This window comes from Antechinus flavipes, chromosome 1, assembly GCF_016432865.1.
Source record: "Antechinus flavipes isolate AdamAnt ecotype Samford, QLD, Australia chromosome 1, AdamAnt_v2, whole genome shotgun sequence".
Taxonomy (NCBI): domain Eukaryota; kingdom Metazoa; phylum Chordata; class Mammalia; order Dasyuromorphia; family Dasyuridae; genus Antechinus; species Antechinus flavipes.
Genome location: NC_067398.1, coordinates 685,518,179 through 685,534,619, shown reverse-complemented (window position 1 = coordinate 685,534,619; position 16,441 = coordinate 685,518,179). Strand labels below are relative to the sequence as shown.

Genomic DNA, 16,441 nt, shown 5'->3' with positions numbered 1-16,441 from the left:
GCTGCCACATCCAATGGCATATAGTGAGAGATGGTGAAGAGAAAAGATTGAAAACCTAGGTTGTAAGAAAAATTAAATTAAATTAAAATTTAAAAAAGAGAATCTAGGTTGTGAGTTTAAGGGACTGGGAGAATGATGATGCCTTGAACGGTAATGGGGATGTCTAGAAGGAGTTTCAGAAGAAACATAGGGAGTTCAGTTTTGGACATGTTGAGGTGGAAATGTCCGCTGGACATCCTATTTGATATGTTTAATAGAGAGTAGGAGATATAAGAATGGAAGTCAGCATAAAGGTTAGGATTGGATCCATAGATCTGAGAATCATCAGCATAAAGATGCTAACTGAATCCACGGGGGCTGATGAGATCACCAAGTGAAATGATTGTAGAAAAAGAAAAGAAGATTTAAAAAAGAGCCTTGTAGGACAATCTTGGAGCACAAGCCTGGCCTGGTTGAAAAGGCAGCAAAGGAAATTTAAAAGGAGTCATCAGTTAGGGAGGAAGAAAACCAAGAGAGAGCGGTGTCCTGAAAACTGAGAGAGAAGAAACTATTGAGGAGAAGGGGGTTTGTGGGTCAAAGACTTCAAAGAGATCAAGAAGACCATTGGCTTTGGCTATTAAAAGATCATTAGTCACTTTGAAGAGTATAGTTTCAGTGGCATCATGAGGTAGGAAGTCAGGCTATAGAATGTTAAGAAAGGAGTGATGATGTCAAAGCATCAAAGTATATGGTATCAAAATATATGGTGTTTTTTCTTTTTTTAACTTAAAAAAAAAGATTTTGAGTTCCAAATTCTCTCTCCCCCTCTCTTTCTCTCCCTGAGACAGTAAGCAATCTGATATAGGTTATGCATGTGCGATCATGTAAAACATATTTCTGTATTAGTCATTTTATGGAAGAAAACTCAAGCTGAAAAAGAAAGAGAGAGAGAAAGGGAAAGAGAAAGTGAGAAGAGAAAGAGAGAAAGGAAGGCAGAAAGATAGACACACGAAGAGGAAAAAAGATAGACAGGCAGAGAGAAAAAGAAAAGGACAAAGAGAGACAGAGAGAAACAGAGAAAGAGAGAGAGACAGAGACAGACACAGAGAGACAGAGACAGAGAAAGAGACAGAGAGAGATAGAGACAGAGAGAGAGATAGAGAAACAGAAACAGAGAGAGAGAGAGAGACAGAGAGACAGAGACAGAGAGAAAGAGAGAGACAGAGAGAGACAGAGAGAGAGAGAGAGAGAGAGAGAGAGAGAGAGAGAGAGAGAGAGAGAGAGAGAAGGAAGAGAAATATGTTTCAGTCTGTATTGTTTCCATCATTTATTTCTCTGGAGATTAGATAGCATTTTTCAGTGGATGATTGTCTTTTCAAACAATTTAGCCACAAGAGGCAGAAGACATATAGGGAAATATTCAGGAATGGAAAAATCAAGCTGGATTTTATTTTAGAATGAGGGATTCATGGACATGTTTGTAGAGAAGAAGCCAAGGAGAGATTGAGGATAAGTAAGAATGGGAATGCTAGAGAGTCAATCTGCTGGAGGAGACAGAATAGAATGGTCACGTAGAGGAGTTGGCTTTGGCAAGGAAAAGCATCTCCCAATCATGCCAGTTGGGGTGAAAGAGATGATTGTGATAGGGAGCATCTGGGTGCAGTGAGATAAAGAGGAAGTGAGGAGAGAATTTTCCATGGTCTCAATTTTTTTTTTTAGTAATTTAGTAATTTTTTTTTAGCTGAGAGAATGGGAGCAGAGGTAATCATGGGAGGTTTTAGGAGGAATAAAAAGGTTGGGAAGTGTCATTTTGGTTAAGTGGAGAGCGAGTTGCAAAGGGAGGTGTAGAAGTACTGCCTAGCAGCAGTGAGAGCCTACTTGAAGTTGTAGAGAAGTTTGTATTAGACCCAATCAGAAGTTGTTTGATTTAAGCTTTGTTTAGTTGTTTAGTTGCACTGTAGAGGAAAGGTAGCAGATGATGAAAGTGATCCAAGGCTATACCTTGGCTGGAAGATTAATTTGACATTTGAGTAGAAGATTATAAATTCCTGTAATCTCACAGTCATTTATAGTTGAAACCAGTGATGCCCATGGATGCTACATCTCTCTGATTGACAAACCTGTTGAGTGTTTGCTGACTACGGTAATTTTTCAGAGTCCCTCTGGTGTTCTTGAGACAAGTGATTTATCAGTTAAACTTCTGTATGAAATCGGCACAACCAGTATTAATGTATTTCTTCCATCCATTTCCCATTTTTCAGTCTGAATAACATGTTAAAGTGGGTCAGATTATAATTGCCTTCATTGCAAACCATTTTTCTGGTATTTATTCTTTCTTCTAATTTTGCAATCATTTTGATCTTTGTTCTAATTAATCAGTTAGTCTAGCTATAGACAGCTGATTCAGCAATGACTACTACAACAGAATGAGTAGTTTCCTATTTGTTAAAATATAATCAGTTTTGGTTTTGTGATCTTAATTGTTACTCACCATGGCAAATGTCTTCCAAATCTTTTCTTTCTTTCTTTCTTTCTTTCTTTCTTTCTTTCTTTCTTTCTTTCTTTCTTTCTTTCTTTCTTTCTTTCTTTCTTTCTTTCTTTCTTTCTTTCTTTCTTTTTCTTTTCCTTCCTTCCTTTTATTCTTTCTTTCTCTTTCTTTTTTGCTGAGGCAATTGGGGGTTAAGTGACTTGCCCAGGATCACACAGCTAGGAAGTGTTAAATGTCTGAGACCAGATTTGAATTCAGGTCTTCCTGACTTCAAGGCTGGTGCTCTGTCCACTGCATCACCTAGCTGCGCCCCACAAAATCTTTATTTCAAGAAAGTATTCATGATATATAGGCACAAGGCTCTGGATAGTTTATAAATATTTGGCTTCTTCCATTGCTTAGCCCTGAACCATACTTTTCTGAAATATATTTTGGCATTTTGGTCTTTTATTACTTTTGTAGTGTGGAACACAAGACTTGGAGGCAGGAAGATCTCTCTTCAAATCCCGTCCTAGTTACTTAATTATATGACCCTCAGAAGGTCAGTTTGTTCTATCAACCTTGGTTTCTGCATTTGTAATGGGGAATAATAATAATGCCTATCTTCCAGGATTGTTGTAAGGATAAAATAAAATAATGTAAGGGCATTATTCATCATCATTAAATTACTAAGCATCAAAATGTATGTTAATTAAATTAATTTTTTCTAAGTTCTTCACATAATATTTCTACTTTATGAATTGTAACAGAGACTAGTACATAAACTACAATATTTTCATGGTGATCTTTTAGGAAATACTGAGCATGAGAACTTTGATAGAAGATGATCAAATATCTCACAAAATAATGTTTTCGGGCTATATTTACCTCTTTTTAGAAATTCTATACGTCAAACCTTGAAACAGCAGTCATCAAACAATTGCCCCAAAACTAAATCTGTTTTTGTACTGAGAAAAGAATGGGTTTTTTACATTTTGAAATAAATGTTATTGTATTAAAAATGTAAAAACAGTCTTACCTATACCTCTATCTTAAACAACCAATTACAGTTAATTATAAACTCCTTCCATCTTTTTTTTTTTTCATTTATAAGGATATTGTCAAGAGTGATGTGATTCATTTGGTCCAAGACTATTATCCACTCATTGGTCATGAGACAGGAATGGACACAGGGTTTGAACCCACGATTTCATTGTCATGGGAAAATCCTTAGTTTTTAGAATTTAGATTTAGAAATCCTTAGAAAGGCCTTAGTCTTAAGGAGTTTATCTGGGACAGTGAGAGTACGTAAGTAATTTTCTTTCTTAACAAGGTCACTCTGTCAGTAATAGAATTTGGACTTGAATCTAGGGCTTCCTATCTCTAAAGGCAGATCTCTAGCCAGTATACTACACTACCTCAAATTAGTCATTGGAGCAGGATCTCTGATTTTGAGTACCAACAACTACTTTAGTGTCTGTAGATTGTTTGGAACCGATTCTTAGCACCCTGTCCCCTTTCCCATCTCTCAGCCACTGTCACTGCAAAGTATAAGGAGACCATGTAGGACCAGGAGCTACTTTGTCTATTTCTTTGTTCCCTGGGTTGTCATGGCCAAAGAATTCCTCACTAAAGAATCATTTTACAGACTGGTAAATCTCATTGTCCTAAACCTTTAAATCAGACACAATCTAATCCCAAGACTGTCCTATCTAGTAATGTAGAAAATATCTATGCTCTTTTGGCATATGCTTCTATGTCAACTTGGATTCGTGATAAAAAAATCAAAAGAGAGGGGTTGTAGCATGTGGTAATCCCTGAATAAAAGCTCATGGATTTGGGTTGAATATTTACAAGGAAAAGTGACTTTTTATATAATAATGCCTTCACATTATATTTCAATAGAAATACCTTTGAATCCCAGAGATGCAAACTCTATGGACAGGTATCCCTAAACCACAAATAATTTCAGGCATTGGAATAATCAAGTACTCACAAAATATTGAGTAAAAGAAAAAGCCTGGGTTATCTAGACTAGGATTTTACAAGTCTGTGAACTTGTTTTATAAAGTATTTTGATAATGACATTTCAAAATATTTGGTTTGGAAAAAAATGAAATGCCATTTAAAAACAATTAGTTTTCTTTGTAATCCTATATATTTTATTTTATTCATTTAAAAACATGATTCTGAGAAGGAATTCATTGGCTTTATTAGACTGCCAAAAGGATCCAGGATGCACAAAGGGTTAAGAACCCCTGTTCTAGGCTAATTATCCAGGCTAGCTAGACCTAACTCCAGAGTTGTTCAATGTCTGCTAGTCTTTCTTCAGAAGTAGAAGACAGTTATTTTTTCGTGCTTAAAGTTATTTTATGTTATTATTTCTCAATGTGAGAAGTTAATTAGCATTGCTCAGTAAGGCTAAAGATACCTTAACAAAGAACTATTGTGCTTGGTTTGATTCCTTAAACAGCCAATTATAGGGCAGTGAGCAAAAGCCATGCTGTCTTTAACTAAATGTGATTACTGATACCAAGCCATGAAAGGATAGCACATGCCTGAAAAAACCTGTTATTGGGAAGGTCAAGGCTGGTGAATTGCTTGTTGGGAATTCTAAGCAGCTAAGTCTAAGCCAATCGATATATCCACATGAAATCTAGCACCAAGATGAATGGGATGTAGCAATGGGAATGACCAACTCAGGTGGGCTGATCAGTAATGGGATCAAGTCTGTGAATGGCCAGTGTGTTTCCAGCATGTGAATCCTCAGTCTCAAAATTGATGATGATGATGATGATGACAATGACAAGAGAGAAGGAAGCAATATTTGGAAGACAACTAATAGTGGATAGAAACATAATTAGAAGTTCAGAGGAACCCTGCAGCAAATAGAGATATAATGGGCTTTGCAAGACTGAAAGTTCTCCTCCTCTCTTATTCAATGGAGTTTTTAAAGAAAAATTTTAGGGACAAGTTTCCTTATGTTTATATTCCTTATGTTCAATAACCAATGGACTGCCTGTGCAGGCAGATAAAGTGACTGCTTTTGGCAGCTGATAAAAATATTCGGATGAAAAGAAAGAAGCATTTATTAAATGTCTTCTATGTGCAAAGAGTTTTACAAAATATTCTCTCATTTGACCCTCACAACCAACCTGGGAAGTAGATATTATTTATATCCCCATTTTACATTTGAGAAAACCGAGTCAGGGAGAGGTTAAATGAGTTATCCATAGTTACATTGATGATAATCATCTGAACTCAGGTCTTCTTGACTCCAAGCCCAATGCTCTATCCACTGTGTTACTCAAGTGCTTCACTCTTAGCTTTTCTCTGGATTGAACTTTGGCCAGATTATTTAACCTCTTTGGGTCTCAATGACCTTCTCTGTAAAATGAGAGTGTTGATTCAATGGCCTATAAAGTCCCTTCAAGATTTAACTCTATATTCTTAGAATCATTCTTAGATGATACATCCTTAGAATCAAAGTTGTCTCAAATCCAGCCAATATTTGGAGGGAAAAATAAACTCCACTTTATAACACAGGTACCGATAATCCTCCATTCTTTGCTTAAAGGCCCCTGATAGAGGGGAATACCCTCCTCTTAAAACAGTCCCTTCTATACTAGAACAGCACTAAACAACAGAAAACATTACCTAGCATCAACTCTCTTTGTAACTTCTATTCATTTGCTTCTAATCTGACCTGGGAGATCACACAGAGCAAATACTTGAAACTAGCTTTCATAGTCCCTCCTCAAGTCTTCTCTAGCCTAATACTCACACTTTTAAAAATGGGTCTTCATTGGACAAGATTCAAGACCCTTGACTATCCCATCAAATGCTGTTAGGGTTTTCCTTAAAGCAGACAAAGTGTTACAGAACACTGTCAGAGGACCTGGATTCAAATGCTACCTTTGATGCTTATTACTTGATGATCTAGATCAACAATGAACAATTATTTCTTAAGGGTCTTCTGTAGAACCAGCTCTGAGGATATAGTCATATTATCCATGGAGTTTACATTCTAACTGAGGGAACCACACACATATGCATAAACATATACAGTGTGTCTCAAAAGTCTTTGCACACTTGAAAATGTTACATATTTATATTCACACATATACCTACATGTATATCATGTGTATGTGCACATATATGCATATGCATGTTTGTGCATTGGGTAATATATTCAGAGGCACAGGAGCCAATCAATGAGAAGTTACAAGGTGGGAGATGCTGTGTCATATGTGAGCAATAGTAAGAAGACAAAAACATTTCACTTCCCCATCTCTCTCAAGTTTCTCATCTCTCAAATGACAGAGGGTCAGTCTGGTCGCTTTTATTTCTCTTTATAAGTCTGTGATCTTCTTGGACATGAGTTCTTAACTTGGGGTCTATGAATTCACTTTTGGTTTTTTTCAATTCTTAATTTCTCTTATTTTTAATTTATAGACCAAAATAAGCATTTCTGTAACATGGAATAATAAAAGAAACGATTGCATATGAAACTGCAAATCCATTATGTACTAACTACTTGCTATTCCTTCTCATATATACAATAAAATTAACAGGTAAATTTCCTTTTTTCCCTCTTTATTCTTCCTTCCACAATCAGTTTTATTTGTGACCCTATGTATTTTGTTTGATGCATTGAACATCCTGATTTTGAGAAGGGGTCCACAGAAATCTCCAGATTGCTACTGAAAGAGTGTGCTCCACAAAACATGATCAAAGAATTCTTATTCTGGAAGATGTTCCCAACCCAGCATTTATCCTATGGAACTGTGAATACCAGATGTTCAAATCACAAGGTCCCATTATTATCATCTGATCATCACACTTTAATGAGCATGAACTGCTTTGACTGGTATTCTGCTCCTCCAATAATCAGGTGAGAGCACCCTCCCTCCCTCTCCCCTTCTCCAGACGACCTGCGGCAGCAGAGGAGAAAAGGCACGGATCTCCTACAAAAACAAGCCCACGATCGGAATACGTCCCGTCTCCAAACACACTTGGGCAGCTTTGACAAGCAAGGCCTCGGCATGAAACACCTAATTACTGAAGCACCTCTCTGCCCTATAATGCAACTAAGAAAATTACACATCTGAGATTTCCTTGCTCTAGGCCATCTTACTTCTAATGAATAAAATTCATAGGATAATCATGTAAATTGAAGGTGGCGTGTTAATATATGAAATCTTAATGCCCATAATATTTCTAGATACTGCGTTAGCTCGAAGTAATGCCATTTGTACCTTGTGGGGAGGGTCATTTGCTTTTCTGTGTCATGTTTCTTTTGTCCTAAAGATGAGGTGATTCCATGGGAGGAAATGTAGTAAAGTGAAAAGACTGCTAAATTTGGAGTTATTGGGCCTGAACTTGAATCATGGCTCTCCCACTCATTATGTAGCCAATTTTCCTTCTGAGGCTCAGTTTACTCATCTGTAAATTGGGAGGGAAAGTTGTATTACAAGACTTTCAACTGTATAAACTATATCTCTATAACTCCACAATAGAGAATTTCCTCCCCAAACTTGGCTAATTTCAGAAACACAGAACTGGAGAATTGGAAACCGTGGAATTCAATGGAGATATGAAGGGAGTCCCTGCTACACTATACTTGACATATGATTGATTGTACAGCCTCTGTTTGCAGACCTCCAAGAAGGAAGAATCTATCTCCTCTTAAGGCGGTCTATTTCTTTTTAAATAGCTCGAATGTTAGGGAAAATTTCCTTTCATCAAGTCTAAATTGGCCTCTGGGGAACATCTACCCATGGTGGCTTGGTTCTACTCTGGTTTCAAAAGGAATGAGGTAACGTATGGGAAACACACAAATCTTCGTGAGACATGGGCCAGTCTTTGGAGATTCTTACCTTCAATCCCTCCTTCTCACAAGAGATCTTCCATACTCGGAGTTGCCATCCCAGCCCTGAGCCTTCTCTGCTCTAGACCAAACATCTCCGGATATTTTAACCAGTACTCGTATTAACTGCATGCAATGTCCTCCCCATTTTGGTTGGACTTCCTCTGGACCCCCGCTAGATTTGCCCTTAATAAGTAGCTCGTAGCCCTTAATAAGTAATAATATAGAGCTAGAAGGGACCTGAAAGATCTCCTAGTCAAGAATAATAAGGAACATCTGGGAGACGGAGTAGCTAGTGCACTGGCCAAAGAGTCAGGAGGAGAGTTCAAATCTAGCTCCAGAGGCTGTGTGACCCTGAGCAAGTCATTTACCCACAACCATCTGCAATAACAATAACTGACTTGCTCGGGGTCACCCAGCCAACAGGCGCCATAGATGAGATGTGAATCTTGTCTTCCTGACTCAGAGGCTAGCTCTCTACTCACTCTGCAATGAAGCCTCTCGATGTCTCTAAAGAATATAAATTCCAGGGCAGGTATGGATTTCATGACAGAAAGAAGTTGTGAGGACCTAATTATAGATCTGGCAAAAGAAGGAAAATAAGTACCATGGCTAACATTGACCTCAAAAGAAAGATAGGTATATAGGATTTGGGCGTTTTGTGTCCATTTTACAGAAGAGAAAACTAAGTCCAAGAGTGCTCATGGCCAAATAGCTTATGTTAATGGAGCTGAACCCAGGTCTAATCCAAGTCCAGTACTTGTATCCATTACACTACACTTTCAAAAATGGAGAGCTGGGAGGTGGGGTGGATAGGGTGTCAGGCCTGGAGTCAGGAAGGCCTGAGTTCAAATCCAGCCACAGACACTTAGAAGCTATGTGACCCTGGGCAAGTCACTTCGCCTCAGTTTCCTCATCTGTAAAATGATCTGGAGAAGGAAGTGGCCAACAACCATCTCTGCACTGCTCCCCCCCCCAACTCCATGGTCTGCTTTGGATCAGTTGACCATCATCTGGTTCTTGTTTTATTTAAAGCAGTGATTTTTAACCTGAAATCTGAATTTGAAGTACATGTATGTGTACACATGTGCATGTGTGTGAATATATACATGTACACGTGCACACAATGATCTGTATATACATGTTTATGTAGGTATAGATAAATGTATTTCCATACAATTGATTCGCTGATTTCACCTTATTCTTCAATTTTATTCATTTTAAAACATTCTTCTGAGTCTCAAACCACAGGTTTCCCCAGACGGACGTTCAGGAGGCCTGGAGAGACTTTGTCTGATTGCCTCCCACAATGCCCCCCTGGAATTTCACTTCTAAGACTATATCTACTTATATGGATTCTATGTGATGTATTGTTGTTGCTAAATGGCCCCAAAATCAATCAGTCAAACAAGAAACATGTATTTAAATACCTACTGAGCGCAGCAGTGAGCTGAGCCAGGTGCTTGGAGAGAAATAAATAAAGCTTTGAAAGACAGTAGGATGCAATAGAGAGAGAAATGAACTTAGGGTTCAAAATTGAATTTGAACCTGACCTCAGATATTACTCACTGAGTGACCCTGTTCAAGTCACTTCACTTCTCTGTGCCTCAGTTTCCCCATCTGTAAAATAGGGATAAAAATAACAGCCACCCCACAGGATTGCTCTGAGATGAGAATGAGATGATGTATGTAAAACACTATGCAAATCCTAAAGCCTTATATAAATATCAACTATTCTAAGAGATGGCGACGGCCTTTGTAGACTCTTAAGATTATAGAATGTTAGCACTAGGAAGGACATTAGAAATACAGTCCAGTTCTCTCATCTTAATAATAGCTAGCATTTATATAGTACTTTCAAGTTTGCAGAGCACTTTACATATATTATTTCATTTGAGCCTCATAATATCCGCTAGGAGAGAGGTCCTATTATTATCCCCATTCTCAGAGAGATGAAGTGACTTGCTCAGTCACAGCTAGTAAAGGTTTGAGGCAGAATTCAAACTCGGGTTTTCCTGACCCTCAGTCCAGCATTCTGTTCAGGTGTCTTATAGATGAGAAAAGTGACATCATTCCCTGGCAACCCTATTCTAGTGCCTACTTGTGACATGAAGTTTAGTTGGCTGATAAGCATCAATCAACTAATCACGGTGTCTGTAGTTTATTACAGTAATAAGACAACAACATAGAGAGTTACAATATAATTTTTAAGTGGGTTGGAGAAGTAAGAACCAAGAATATTATCTCCAAGAGAAATGAAAGGAGGGCCTCCTGGAGGAGGTGACTTAAAAGATCTGAGCAGAGGCCATTAGGGGATTCAGGGCTGGGTGAAGTCCTCTACTAGCTGGATCTTTGATTACATTCCAGTTCTATTTGGAGGTGAACAATAGAATAAGAGATGGGACAGGATAGCAAAGGGGTGGATCAGATTCAGAGCACCTGATTTCAAATCCTAGTATGCCGTAAGGGATAAGATACCGGTAGTACTGGGTTCAAATCTCAGATCAACTTATGTGTGTGATCCTGGGCAAATTGTTTAACCATAGTTTTCCCATCTGTAAAATGAAGACATTGGTCCTAATAACCCCCAATGCCCCTTAAGCTCTAAAGCTATAAATCTATCTTCTTTTGCCTCTAAGACATGAGGCAAGTCATTTTGCCACTCTGTGCCTCAGTTTCCCATCTGTAAAATAGGCACATTAGTCCAGACAGACTCTTAAACTCTTTCAACTCTAAATCTAAGTCCTTGGACCTGTTTCTGTTTCTTGGCTATGTGACATTATGTATTAAGTCACTTAACCTTTCATTGCTCCAGGCAAGTTTGAGTCTGTAATTTGTAGAGGTAGGTTCCTCATCAGAAGTTCCCTTTTTCAAGAAAATCACTCCCTCTCCCCCAACATAGGCCAAGAATCGAGCTTCACAAATGTTAGAGGGCTGGGCTGTGAGCAGGGCTGATTTTGGTTTTCTCTCCCTAGTCTAGTCCCTTCTCCACTGAGCTTGACCCTGTACTTAATAAACTCCACTGGTTCCCTATTACTTATAAGATCAAGTTGAAAACCTTCCCTTTGCCTTTTAAAACCCTTCTCAATCTGGTTCCTTGCTACCTTTCCAGTTCTCCCAGTACCTTATCTCATCTCTGGGTGTTACAATCTAGCAGTACTGGCCATCTTGGTTTTACTCCCACACAAAATTCCACCTTCAGATTCTGCCTTTTTGCATTTAGAAATTCCCCTTGCCTGGAACTTCTCCTTTTTCATCACTGCTTCCCCGCTCTCCTCCAAGACACAGATTAAAGCTTGCATTATGGACAGTCTTTTTCATTCCTGACTCCTATCTTCACTGCTAGTATCACCTCCAATTCATTATCTACCTTATAAGTCTATGGCTTGTAAGTAGTCTCTCCCATTAAATTTTGTACTTCTCAAGAGGAAGAACCACTTTTTTGTCTTTTTTTCCCCTTTTGTGATCCAGTGCTGTGGGTTTCAATCTCATCGCTGACACTGAGTCACTAGCTTTGTGAAACACTTTGTAGTCTTTGCCACCACTGGGCACATTTAATAAATGCTCATTGGCTGACTGGTTGTAGATGTAGTCCTTGAGAACGGACCCATTCTGCATCAATGAGAATGATGAGATTGACTTCAGACAGCTCAAAGGCAGTAGTGATTGGTCCATTCAGATATTCTGCAAGAATACAGTGTGTCCCAGAAATTTGTCCCAAAGTAATAGAACTCCTTTGTCCGGTGAGGTGTTCAATTCACCATTCTTACATTGCCTCTAAAGAGTAGGATGATTGATCCCACTGCTCAGGAAAGGGTATGGGTTCAGCACAAGCTATGATTACCCCAGAGATATCAGAAGAAACTGAAAAGCCTTGAAACAGCATAAAATTGATGCCCAACTGTCCTGAGGATATAATTATGCTGCCACTCTAGAGGAGGCTGGGGGATGCTTTCCCGGAGGAGAAAAGTCTGGAGGGCTCAAAGAGAACCCAATTTAAGAAGGGCATCACCACCTACTTCCCAGAGTTCTCTCACACCAAGCTAACCTCATTTTCCCAATTATAAGAACTTGGCAAGATCACATAGGATTCTATAAAAATTGCATGATGATGATTTCCTTTCAATTATTTAATAGCACATAATTGCCCACCCTCCTTCCATACTCCTTGTTTGAAAGGACAAAACTCTTGATCTCTCTTTCTCTTTATTCTTCATCCACTGTTTATAGCACTTGGACACAGAGCTGTTTTCCTTCCGAACGTAAATAGCTTGGCAGCCAGAATGGGATCTAAGCAAAGTCATGAATGGGCAAAGTTTGTTTTCTTTCCTTTGCTATGCATAAAAGCCTCCTTTTATCATTGCTGTTGCTGTTTCTTCTTTTTCTTCTCCTCTTCCTCCTTCTCCTCCTTCTTCTCTTCTTCTTTTGTTTCTGCTTCTTTTTGCCATGCATAAGTCTTTTATCATTGCTTCGTTTTCTTCTTTTCCTTCTGCTTTTGCTTCTTGTTGTGCATAAAAGTCTTATCATTGCTTCTTTTTCTTCTTCTCCTCTTCCTCTTTGTCTTCCTCCTCTTTTTCCTCTTCCTCTTCTTTCTTCTCCCTCTCCTTCTCCTCCCTTTCCCTCTCAAACTCTCTCTTTTTTTCTTTTTGCCTCTGTCTCTCTATCTCTGTTTCTTTCTGTGTCTGACTCTGTTGATTACTTTAACTGAAGACATTTAAACCTAAACTCATATATTGCAATGAAGTGTGCACAATACCTCTGGACCCATCCTAGAAATTTCTCGAAATCATCTTTGAAGTTTTGTCTCTCAACACACAAAAACTCTGCCTCAGAGTTGGGTGGAAGAGATCTCAAAGGTCATTAAACCCAACCCACAACTGAATGAGAATCCCTCCTACAGCTTCCTTGCAAGTATTCTTATAGCCTTGATTTAGAGGGAATTCATTACCTTGTAAGGTAAACTCCATCAAGAAATAGTTCTCCTATCAGGAAGTCTGAAGCATAAAGTCATATTATTCTGGTATCATCTGGTTAAAAGTGACTCTGTACATGAGGGGCTGGAGGAGGGTATGGAGAACAAGACCAACAAATCACTTTAACCCCTCTGAGCCTCAGTTTTCTCATTTGTACAAGGAGGATAATAATAGCAGTAGTATTATTGTTCATTTGTTTTTCAGTCATGTCCAACTCTTCATGACCCCATTTAATGTTTTCTTGGTAAAAATACTGGAGTGGTTTGACATTTCTTTTTCCAGCTCATTTTACAGATGAGTAAATTGAAGCAAACAAAGTTAAGGTCACTCAGCTAGTAAGTGTCTGTGACTGGATTTGAACTCAGACTATCCTGACTCCAGACCTGGGACTCTATCCACCATACCACTCAGCAGCCCACAGCAACAGTACACGAACAGGGTAATTGGGAGGAAGCTATTGAGTCCAATATGAGCAGATTATTTTCTCTGCACAATAAAGAGAATAAGGATAGTAGGAACCACCTTATAGGGCAGTTTGGAGGCACAGAGCTGATAATATCTAGTTTAGTAAATTTTGAAGAATTATAGAAATATCAGTTGTGATCATTATTAAGACCAGACCTGCTGCGTCATTGTAGAAGGAAGTCCCTCTATTAATACATACCAGCCTTTGCTTAAAAGATCAAAATCTTAGTAGAATCTTAGAGTGTTGCCTAAAACATATAAAGGTTAAAGGACTTATCCAGGGCCACACATATAGTATATGTCCAAAGTAGAATGTGAACTCAGGTCCTTCTGAATCAGGAAGGTAGTAAGGTAATACAGAGGAGAGAGTGGATACAGTAGAGTGGACTGGGAACCAGGAAAACCTGAGTTCAAATATATCCTCAGATATGTATTAGCTGGGTGACCCTGGACAAGTCACCTAACCCTATTTACCTCAGTTTCTTTATCTATTAAATGAGCTGGAGAAGAAAATGGCAAACTCCCACAATATCTTTGCAAAAACACAACACAACAACAACAACAAATGGGGCTATTAAGGGTTAGGTATGATTGAACAACAACTTCCTGAATTAATGACCAACTCTCCATCGACTATACTATACTGCCTCTGAAATAGTTGTCATTATCATCATCATCATCATTGTTGTGGGTGAAAGATGAATGAGGAAATAAAGGTTTCATCTTCCAAGTACATTGATTTATTAAGCATTATATGGCAATTGCTTAATTAAGTGAAACCAGATTTAGGCCTAGGTCCCAAATACAGGGGGAGACAAACTTTAAAAACAATTAATCAAATAATACCTATTCATCAAAAGGAAACATTACAATATTAGGTAATCTGATTTTTAATTAGAGAAAAGATTAGGGGCTTTCCAAAATAAGAAGGGAGGTGTGAACAGCTGCAATTTCCTGAAATCAGAAATGGAGATGTCCAATTCCCCCAAGTATCTGTAAACAATCAAAGGAACATAGAAGCAATACCTAATTGATAAGAATGAAACAAGCTTTCAGATAAGACATGTGAGTTGTTTGAGATATACAATTGTGAGAAAACTCCTTGCATCGGTCTTTGTATCTGACTGAATTTCTAGTTAATATAATCTAAGTAGTTGGTTAAGGGTCTCAAAATAGCTCGAAGTGGCCCAGCTTCCCAGCCATGCAGGACTAGGTTCAAACAATACAATAATGTTTTCTCCCAATTCTCATATTTGAATAATGTTTTCTCATGAGACAATAGTTGGAACAGATCCATAATTGAATAGAAGGGGAGCTAAACTAGCTCCAGAATTGAGTTGCAAGTTGGGGTCAGTGTAGTTCATTTCAATTTCTACTACTACTGTCCTAATACCCTTAATTCCAGCAGTAGTAATAGCATCTCTCATCCTTGTGTCCTATTGAACTTTAAATGAGAATAGACAATTTCTTTATTACATATAATTTTTATTGCATCATGATCTGAAAAAGGATGCATTTGATATTTCTGCTTTTCTGCATTTAATCATGAGATTTTTCTGCCCTAATATATGGTCAATTTTTGTGTAAGTGCCATATGGTACTGAGAAAAAGGCATATTCCTTTCTATCCCCATTTAATTTTCTCCAGAAATCTATCATAATTAAGTTTTCTAAGATTCTATTTATGTCCTCAACTTCTTTCTTGTTTACTTTGTGGTTACATTTATTTAATTCTAAGAGGAGGATGTTAAGATCCCTGACTAGTATAGTTTTGCTATCTATTTCTTCCTATAACTTTTCCTTTAAGAATGTGGATGCTAACAAGATGATGATACGGTGATCAATTCTGATGGCCTTGGTTCTCTTCTACAATGAGATGATTCAGGCCAATTTCAATAGTCTTGCGACAGAGAGCCATCTGCATCCAGAGTGAGTGCTAGGGGGACTGAATGTAATTACAATATAATATTTTCACCTTTGTTATTGTTGTTATTATTGTTTGCTTGCTTGTTTTTTCCCTCTCATTTTTTCCCTTTCTGATCTGATTTTTCTTGTGCAGCATGATAAATGTAGAAATATGTTTAGTAGAACTGCACATATTTAACCTAAATTGGATTACTTGCTGTCTAAGGGAGAGAAGAGGGGGAAAGGAGGGAGAAAAATATGGAACACAAGTTTTTGAAAGGGTCAATGATAAAAACTATCTTTGCATGTATTTTGAAAAAATAAAAAGCTATTATAAAAAAAGAATTTGGATGCTATACCACTTAATGCATATAAGTTTAATATTGCTATTACTTCATTGTTATGGTATCTTTCAGCAAGATATAGTTTCCTTCCTTATCTCTCTTAATTAGATGTATTTTTGCTTTTGTTTTGTCTGATATTAAGATTGATGCCCCTTTGGAATGGAAAATTTCCATTCTAAGGAAGAAGCAGAGTTCTAGAATTGGAAGATTTCTAATATTTGGAGCCAGTGGATCAAAGAGTAAGTACTCCATTCTGCTACTTATCAACTTTGTGACTTTGGGCAAGCCCTTATCTGATTCTCAGCTCCTCCTCCAGTAAAATGGGGACAGCTGGGTCAGTTGCTCTCTTGTATGGTGTAAAAAAGTCCTGGATTTGTCCTTCAAAAACTTGGGTTCAAAACCTTGTTTTGCCGCTTCTTATGTAACTAACTTTTGATAAG

The 16,441-nt window shown here is 38.0% G+C and overlaps 1 protein-coding gene across 7 annotated transcripts in view; it reads right to left on the bottom strand.

Annotated features, from left to right (window-relative positions):
- RIMBP2 (RIMS binding protein 2) overlaps nt 1-16,441 on the bottom strand; it is a 494,357-nt gene that overhangs the window by 132,939 nt on the left and 344,977 nt on the right. The gene's annotated exons all lie outside the window — the stretch shown is intronic.